This window comes from Anas platyrhynchos, chromosome 11, assembly GCF_047663525.1.
Source record: "Anas platyrhynchos isolate ZD024472 breed Pekin duck chromosome 11, IASCAAS_PekinDuck_T2T, whole genome shotgun sequence".
Classification (NCBI taxonomy): domain Eukaryota; kingdom Metazoa; phylum Chordata; class Aves; order Anseriformes; family Anatidae; genus Anas; species Anas platyrhynchos.
The window spans coordinates 3,288,062-3,296,288 of NC_092597.1; the positions used below are offsets into that span (position 1 = coordinate 3,288,062).

At 46.2% G+C, this 8,227-nt stretch overlaps 1 long non-coding RNA gene across 1 annotated transcript; it reads left to right on the forward strand.

Annotated features, from left to right (window-relative positions):
* The first annotated feature begins 481 nt into the window (after positions 1 to 481).
* Positions 482 to 6,538, forward strand: LOC140003404 (uncharacterized). Its single transcript, XR_011811945.1, has 2 exons — positions 482 to 1,100; positions 6,013 to 6,538. It is a non-coding gene; the product is annotated as an uncharacterized lncRNA (long non-coding RNA).
* Positions 6,539 to 8,227: the final 1,689 nt, after the last annotated feature.

Consider the following 8,227-nt stretch of genomic DNA (forward strand, 5'->3'; position numbering starts at 1 on the left):
TGGAATGAGTTTTCTGTGGCCCGAGTTTTCAGTCGTCTCCCATGCGGGCTAGGGCTATGTTTAGTGTTGCTCGGAAAGAGCGAACCCGGAGGGTCCAGTTGCATGTGGGGCTGCATAAAGGCTCCCCTGGGGTTTTCAGATGTACCCAAAGCCTTCCTTTGGGGGCACTTTTCGACGGTCCAAAGGGAATCGCAATGCTTTTTCTGAGGCCCGCTTTTTCATTCTCCCATTGTGCCGAGGGCTATATTTAGGCTTGCGGTGAAAGAGTGAACGCGGAGGGTCCAGTTGCATGTGGGGCTGCATAAAGGCTCCCCTGGATAGTTCAGTTGTACCCAAAGCCTTCCTTTGGGGGCACTTTTGGATGGGCGAATGGGGCTTGAAACGCGTTTTCGGGGGCCCGATTTTTCAGTCGTCTGCCATGCCGGACAGAGTAATACTTAGGGTTGCTGTGAAACAGCGAATACGGAGTGTAGAGGAATGGCTTGAGGGTAGAGGTCACCTAAACATTGAGCAATTAGATGAGGACGATCTTGCCAAATACCGCACACCACTAGTATATGATTAGGCTAACCGTAAAACATAAGGCTTGCAGCTGACAGCTGTAAAAGGGATAGAAGAACAGTGTCCTTGGACCAAGGAATACAGTGTCCTTGGGGCTATAGTTAGCTCTAAAAAGAGAACTTGTGGTTATAGCTGTCTGCACTAACAGGATATAGCAATAATCAATCATGATCTTAGCTTTTGTAACATGTATGAGCTAATTATCTTGTACCGAATATATATCGACGGAGCTATCTAGTAACGTTGAAGCATACTGATCACTCATATTGAGTGCTTGTGTCTTCCTTCCGTCGACAACAAATGGCGCCCAAACAGGGATCCTGCCGGACGGGGACTCAGTACGAGTAAGCCGGAATTATAAGTCGATGGAAAACAAAGGGAAAGCCGGTCCTGATTGAAGAATTTAAGGAGTACTCGGATTTATAAAAGAACTGTACAGGAGGTGACGAAGAGAGGATCACCCGGGACGAACCCATAGTGGGTCCCGCCGGAACGCCGCAACAGGTCTGCCAGAAGTTTTGCAAAGGAGCAACGGTACCGTGAGTAAAATGGAGAGACAAGCGGCTTATGATTTACTTAAATGCTTTTTAGAAAATCGTAAAGTGTTAGATATAGATTGTCCAAAAGAATTACCTGGATTGTTAGCATACGGGGTGGCAAAGGGTTGCTTTATCAATCCTGACACAGTGTTTGAACAAGCGGAGTGGCGAAAGTTCGGGGAGAAGTTGTTTGAGGATTTGATTAATATGCAGAAGGCAGCTAAGATATTAATGAAGCCATGGAGGGCTGTGATAAATGCATTAGCAATACATAAAGCAGAACAGAAGGTTGCTGCTGCTGCGGCAGAGCGCTTAGGGGGAACTAACAGTCAGAAAGAACTGGAAATTAATCAGTACCCGCTTCCACCTTCAGTGAGAACATTTACAATAACCCAACAAGGTGGGTCAGTGCCCAGTGCACCTCCACCTCCGCCAGAAGCCCCTGAAGCAGAGGGTTTAGAAAAGAAAACGAGCATGAATCCATTTGTAGAAGACGTGCAAGGACGAGGTAGAGAGGGACTATGGGCAAAAATAGCAGAAGAAGCCATGCAGGAGGGTAATTATGAGACAGCGGCACAATTAACTCAGGCGTTCCCTGTAGTCTATTCTCCCCCCGATGCTCAGGGTAATGTAACTGTTAATATGACCAATTTAGACTGGAAATTATTAACCCAATTGCGCTCTACAGTGAGTGATTTTGGAATAAAGGGAGAACCTACACGACAGATGTTGGACTATATTTGGGGAACGAATATACTGCTGCCAGGAGATATACGTAGCATTATGAAATTAATATTGACACAACATCAGCAGCTATTGTTTAATGCACACTGGCACTCGGTATGCCAGGAGTCTGTCGCTGTGATACGACAACCAGAGGATCCACTACATGGGGTAACCTTAGAAGAGCTTATGGGCCTGGGACCCTACTTTCGTCTTGAAGCGCAGGCTTTGCTGGGCCCCGATAAAGCTAAAGAATCCATGGGGCTAGCAAGGAGGGCCTTGGATCAAATCAAAGAACCAGGGGGAATTCCATCGTACATGGGAATCAAACAAGGTAGGGAGGAGCCTTTTGGGCTGTTTATTGATCGGGTTGCGAATGCCATACAAGCGGCAGGGGTGCCAGACTATCTCAAAGGCACGATTCTTAAACAATGTGCATTGCAAAATTGTAACCCATCTATGCGTAATATACTGGCTACACTGCCGAGTACATGGACAATAGAAGAGGGACTTGAGAGAATGGCACAAGTGCCGGTAGGACCACAAGCTATGTTAATTGAGGCTATTAAACAAGTAGGGGAGAGTATCTCCAAGGGATTGAAACAGAATCAGGAACAAGTTTTCGCTGCCCTTGCTCCCTTGCAAAAACTGATAGGACCCCATGCATCAGGACGCCAAGCATTATGATGCTATAGATGCGGGATTGCGGGACACATGAAACGACAGTGCAAAACGGCAAACGTTTGGTGTCCGTCATGCCGCTCGAATACGCATAATGAATCCGCATGCCGCAAAGGAGGACAGGGAAACGGGAAAGCCAGCGGGAAGAGTCGCCCCTCAACGACACAAAAAGCGGCTTTCCCCACCACGGCAGCGACAACAGCAGCACCAATCGGAGCAACGAACCCTTTTGTCTCCAGCCAGCCACAAGCGGGAGCCTGGGACTGGACTTGGCAACGGCAGTAAATGTTACATTATGGGACTCTAAACCAACAAGAGTTAACTCCGGTGTGATAGGACCCGTGAAAATTAACGGCGAGCCCGTGGGTGCCTTGCTTATCGGAAGATCATCTGCCACTTTAAATGGAATACAAGTGCTAACAGGACTAATCGATAAAGATTATACCGGGGATATACAAATAATTGTTTCGGCTATGTTTCCGCCAGTATTTATTCCAAAGGAGACGCGCATAGCACAGCTAATACCACTACCCCATCTAGCGGCCAGCATTCCACCTGCAAGAGAAGCGCCGCGCAACAAAGGAGCATTTGGATCCACAGGTGGAATGGCCATGCTAACGGTGGGACTACAGCAAAGACCACGAAGGCCTGTCACCCTTAAATACAATGGGGAAACTATAAGAGTCAACGCCCTATTGGATACTGGGGCTGATATATCAATCATCAGCACAGAGAACTGGCCTCAGCACTGGCCAACAGTCGAGACAAGTACAACCATCAGCGGGGTCGGCGGAATGACTTTTGCTCGTCGATCCCCACCCCAACAATGGACGTTGGGGGACAAAACAGTGGAATGTACAGTCTCTATATTACCGCTCCCAGATGGAGTGCATGCCCTGGTAGGTCGCGACATCCTAGCACAAATGGGAGTGGTGTTAACCACTGATCACATGAATGCCTGCCCTTTATAGATGCGGCCATTGCTTGGACTTTCCCGATCCCTATCAGGTGGAAAACTGAGGAGCCTGTTTGGGTGGAGCAGTGGCCTTTAAAAAGGGAAAGTCTGATACACGCACATGAACTGATAAAGGAGCAGTACCTGCAAGGACACTTACAATTATCTACCAGCCCCTGGAATACTCCGATTTTTGTAATAAAGAAGAAATCCGGAAAGTACAGACTGTTACATGACTTACGTGCAGTTAATAAACAAATGTATAACATGGGCGCACTGCAACCAGGACTACCTAATCCTGCCATGATTCCTGAAGGATGGCGATTGTTAATCATAGACTTGAAGGACTGCTTTTTCACTATTAAACTCCACGAGAGCGACAAGCAGAGATTTGCATTTACACTGCCCGCTATAAATCGAGAAGGGCCGGACCAGCGATTTGAATGGACTGTGTTACCACAAGGGATGCGAAATTCGCCCACGCTGTGTCAGTTATATGTGGATGCAGCTCTCCAACCAATACGTAAACAATGGGATAAGATGATAATATACCATTACATGGATGATATATTGCTAGCACAACCATCGCCGTTTACGTTGCAGCAAAAATCCGAACTGACAGAACAGTTAAAATGGGCCGGATTGGTAATAGCCCCGGAAAAGATACAGGAATCAAGCCCATGGAAATACCTGGGCTGGCAGATCACTGAAACGAAAATTCAACCACAAAAATTAACACTCACAGCGGACATTAGAACTCTCAACGATGCCCAAAAACTAATGGGGGATTTACAGTGGCTACGACCAGTCGTTGGAATTCCGAATGAACTGCTAAACGCATTAAGACCTTTGCTGAGGGGCACAGACCCAGCGACACCCGTTACGGTGTCAGAGGATCAACAGAAAATCATACAGGATATTGCATCTATGATTACAACGCATGTCACCCATCGACGCATAGAAAATCAGCCCCTTGACCTCACAATATTATGTGGACCTCAATACCTAATGGGAGCTATAACGCAACAAAAAATAAAAGCGGGGGAAAAGGGGCCAGTGGTAAGAGTGCTAGAATGGATAGCACCGCCATTACAGCCAAGAAGAACAATCCAAGAAAAAATTTTGACCCTAGCAGAATTAATAAAAAGGGGAAGAGAACGTATACTACAAATAGATGGTGCCCCACCGAATGCTATCTGGCTACCTATCAAGCCTAATGACTTGGAATGGTTTCTACGAAATTCCTCGGACTTACAAGCAGCATTGCTACAGGATGGAGCAGAGATAATAGCAAAACCATTACCATCAACAACGCTAGCATGGATGCAAAATCAAAATTGGTTGGTAATACCGAAAAGATCACCAATACCACACGAGAATGCAGTTACAGTTTTTACGGATGCAGGAAAACGATCACGAACTGCTGCGATAACCTGGAAAGAAGAACAAACTTGGAGACATCAGATTTTACAAGCACAGCAAAAGGATTCTCTGCAAACATTGGAATTGTTTGCAGTGGTCTGGGCTTTTGTGAAATGGAAGGATGCCCCGCTGAACGTGATTTCTGACTCCCTCTACGTGGTGGGAATTGTTAATGCATCGAAGACGCAAGCCTCCGGGATGTTAAAAATGAACGACTAGCAGAATTGTTAATTAGCCTGCAACACGCTATTGAACAGAGAACGGAGCCTTATGCCATGATTCACATTAGAAGCCATCAGTGGGAGGAAGGCCTGGGAGAGGGCAATGCACGGGCAGACAGACTGGTCGCAAGTGTCACTAGAGAAGTGCCGTTGTCACCCTTTTGCAGGGCGCGTGAGGCACACGCAATATTCCACCAAAATGCCAAAGGGCTAGCCAAAGCGTATCGAATATCAAGAGCCGATGCGCAAGCTATAGTAAAGTCCTGCCCAATATGCAGCCACCATAATGCAGGAGCAGGGTTGGGAACAGGGGTGAACCCCCGAGGACTAAAGGTTAACGAAGTTTGGCAAATGGATGTTACACACATTGCCAGCTTCGGAAGATTAAAATACTTACATGTTACAATTGATACCTATAGCCATATGATTTGGGCTACCCCGCAATCAGGGGAAAGAGCTAGGGACATGCGCAGACACCTTACGAGCTGTTTTGCTGTGATGGGTGTGCCTGAAACAATAAAGACAGATAACGGACCTGCATATACAAGTGGAGCGACCAAAAATTTTATGGACTTATGGAATATCAAACATATTACGTGCATACCATATTCTCCAACAGGACAGGCCATTGTAGAAAGAGCCAATGGAACGCTAAAACAATATTTAGAGAAATTTAAGGAGATCACAGATGCTAGGGAAAGGATAGACAAAGTATTATTTGTATTAAACTACCTGTGCATATTTGGTGAGGATGATGAGCCACCTGCAATTCGTCACCACTTGGTGGACCGAAAGAATAATAATCAAAGCATGAGAGTTAGATATCGAGACATGAAAACAGGTCAATGGCTAGGGCCAGTCGACGTAATTTATATAGGTAGGGGTTATGTGTGTGTCTCTTCCCCCACAGGTCCTGTCTGGGTCCCTAGCCGCTTCGTGAGACCCGCCGTCGAAGAAGGAACAGCAGAAAGAGGACCCCAACATGATCGAGAGAAGAATGATCAGTGCGACGATGCTGGGCTTGATACTAATGGCCACCAGAGTACACACCATAACAAAGATCAGTCCACATGACAATATGTGGGTCACTTGGGCTAATCAAACAGGTCAATCGGCATTTTGTCTGTCCCTGGCTACTGCCAGAGACCCCTTCCGAACCTGTCTTTTTGGGGTCCCCATTGGAGATCCTACGGAGTTACAATCATTGTTCAAAGAATATGTTAATGTAAGCGCGGGTTCCTTTTACTATTATTGTAATGGCACTAAGTTTACCGGAGATGGAACAATTGAGAATCTGATTTGTAAGAATGATTCGACAGCAAACAATGTGGTGACACTACTAAAAAGATTACATAAAACGTTGCCCTGGGACCCGCAAGAATTAGACCTTTTGGGTTCGGTGGCCGTTGGTAATAGCAGCCAAAACTGGACTCGAACATGTTTTATACTAAGGACTGGAGGCCAGCGAGGACAGTGGACCAATATTACAAGCAAGACATATGGGTTTGATCCAGAGGGACCATACTGTGGGTATAATGACAGCAGCGACAATGTCACTGTGTTCGGGGCCAGGGTAACCGCTCGGGTTGGTCTTCGGGGACCTAAGGCATTACCCCCGGGAATATTCTTAATTTGCGGGGACAGGGCATGGCAGGGAGTACCAGCTAACCCAATGGGGGGTCCCTGTTACATAGGCCGACTAACACTTTTCGCTCCTAATCTACACGATCAACAATGGTTAAATTTAACTCGAGCAATGCAGATTTATAAACGATCCAAGCGTAGTCTAACGACATTAGGGTCTGACTGTAAAGATGATGTGCAGTTGTGGGGCCCCGCAAAAAGGATTTTCGCTGCGGCTTTAGCGCCAGGAGTAGCAGTTGCTCACGCTATGACTAATTTAGGAAAGCTTGCTTGCTGGGCTGTTAAGCAATCAAATGTTACAACAGAAATAATTACTGAATTGTCACAAGACATGGACAGCTTGCGGCATGCCGTACTGCAAAATAGAGCTGCTATTGATTTTTTGCTATTAGCACAAGGACATGGATGTGAAGACTTTGAGGGAATGTGTTGCTTTAATCTTTCGGATCATGGCCAATCAATCCATGACCAGCTAAAGTGGCAAAAGGTTCACACTCAGAAGGTTACGATAGAGAATGACTGGTTTGAAGGTATATTTAGGAGGTTATTCGGCAATATTGGAGGTTGGTTTATGGGACTGATCAGAGAAGGTTTACGCATCTTGCTAATAATCATACTAATCATAATTGCCGCGAAAATAATCTTTAGTTGCTTGACCAGAAAGCTTGAACAGCTATCGGAGAAGGTTTTTCTGATCCAAAATAAAAACGGGGGAATTGTAGAGGAATGGCTTGAGCGTAGAGGTCACCTAAACATTGAGCAATTAGATGAGGACGATCTTGCCAAATACCGCACACCGCTAGTATAAGATTAGGCTAACCGTAAAACATAAGGCTTGCAGCTGACAGCTGTAAAAGGGATAGAAGAACAGTGTCCTTGGAGCAAGGAATACAGTGTCCTTGGGGCTATAGTTAGCTCTAAAAAGAGAACTTGTGGTTTTAGCTGTCTGCACTAACAGGATATAGAAATAATCAATCATGATCTTAGCTTTTGTAACATGTATGAGCTAATTATCTTGTACCGAATATATATCGACGGAGCTATCTAGTAAAGTTGAAGCATACTGATCACTCATATTAAGTGCTTGTGTCTTCCTTCCATCGACAACATACGGAGGGTCCAATTGCATGTGGGGCTGCATAAAGGCTCCCCTGGGGAGTTCACTTGTACTTAAAGCCTTCCTTTGGGGGCACTTTTCGATGGTCCAAGGGGAATCGCAATGCTTTTTCTGAGGCCCGCATTTTCAGTCTTCTCCCATACAGCCGAGGGTTATATTTAGGCTTGTGGTGAAAGAGTGAACGCGGAGGGTCCAGTTGCATGTGGGGCTGCATAAAGGCTCCCCTGGGGAGTTCACTTGTACCCAAAGCCTTCCTCTGGGGGAACGTTTGGATGGGCGAAATGGGCTTGTAACGCATTTTCTTTGGCCCGAGTTTTCAGTTGACTGCCAGGCGGGCCAGGGCTATATTTAGGGTTGCTGTGAA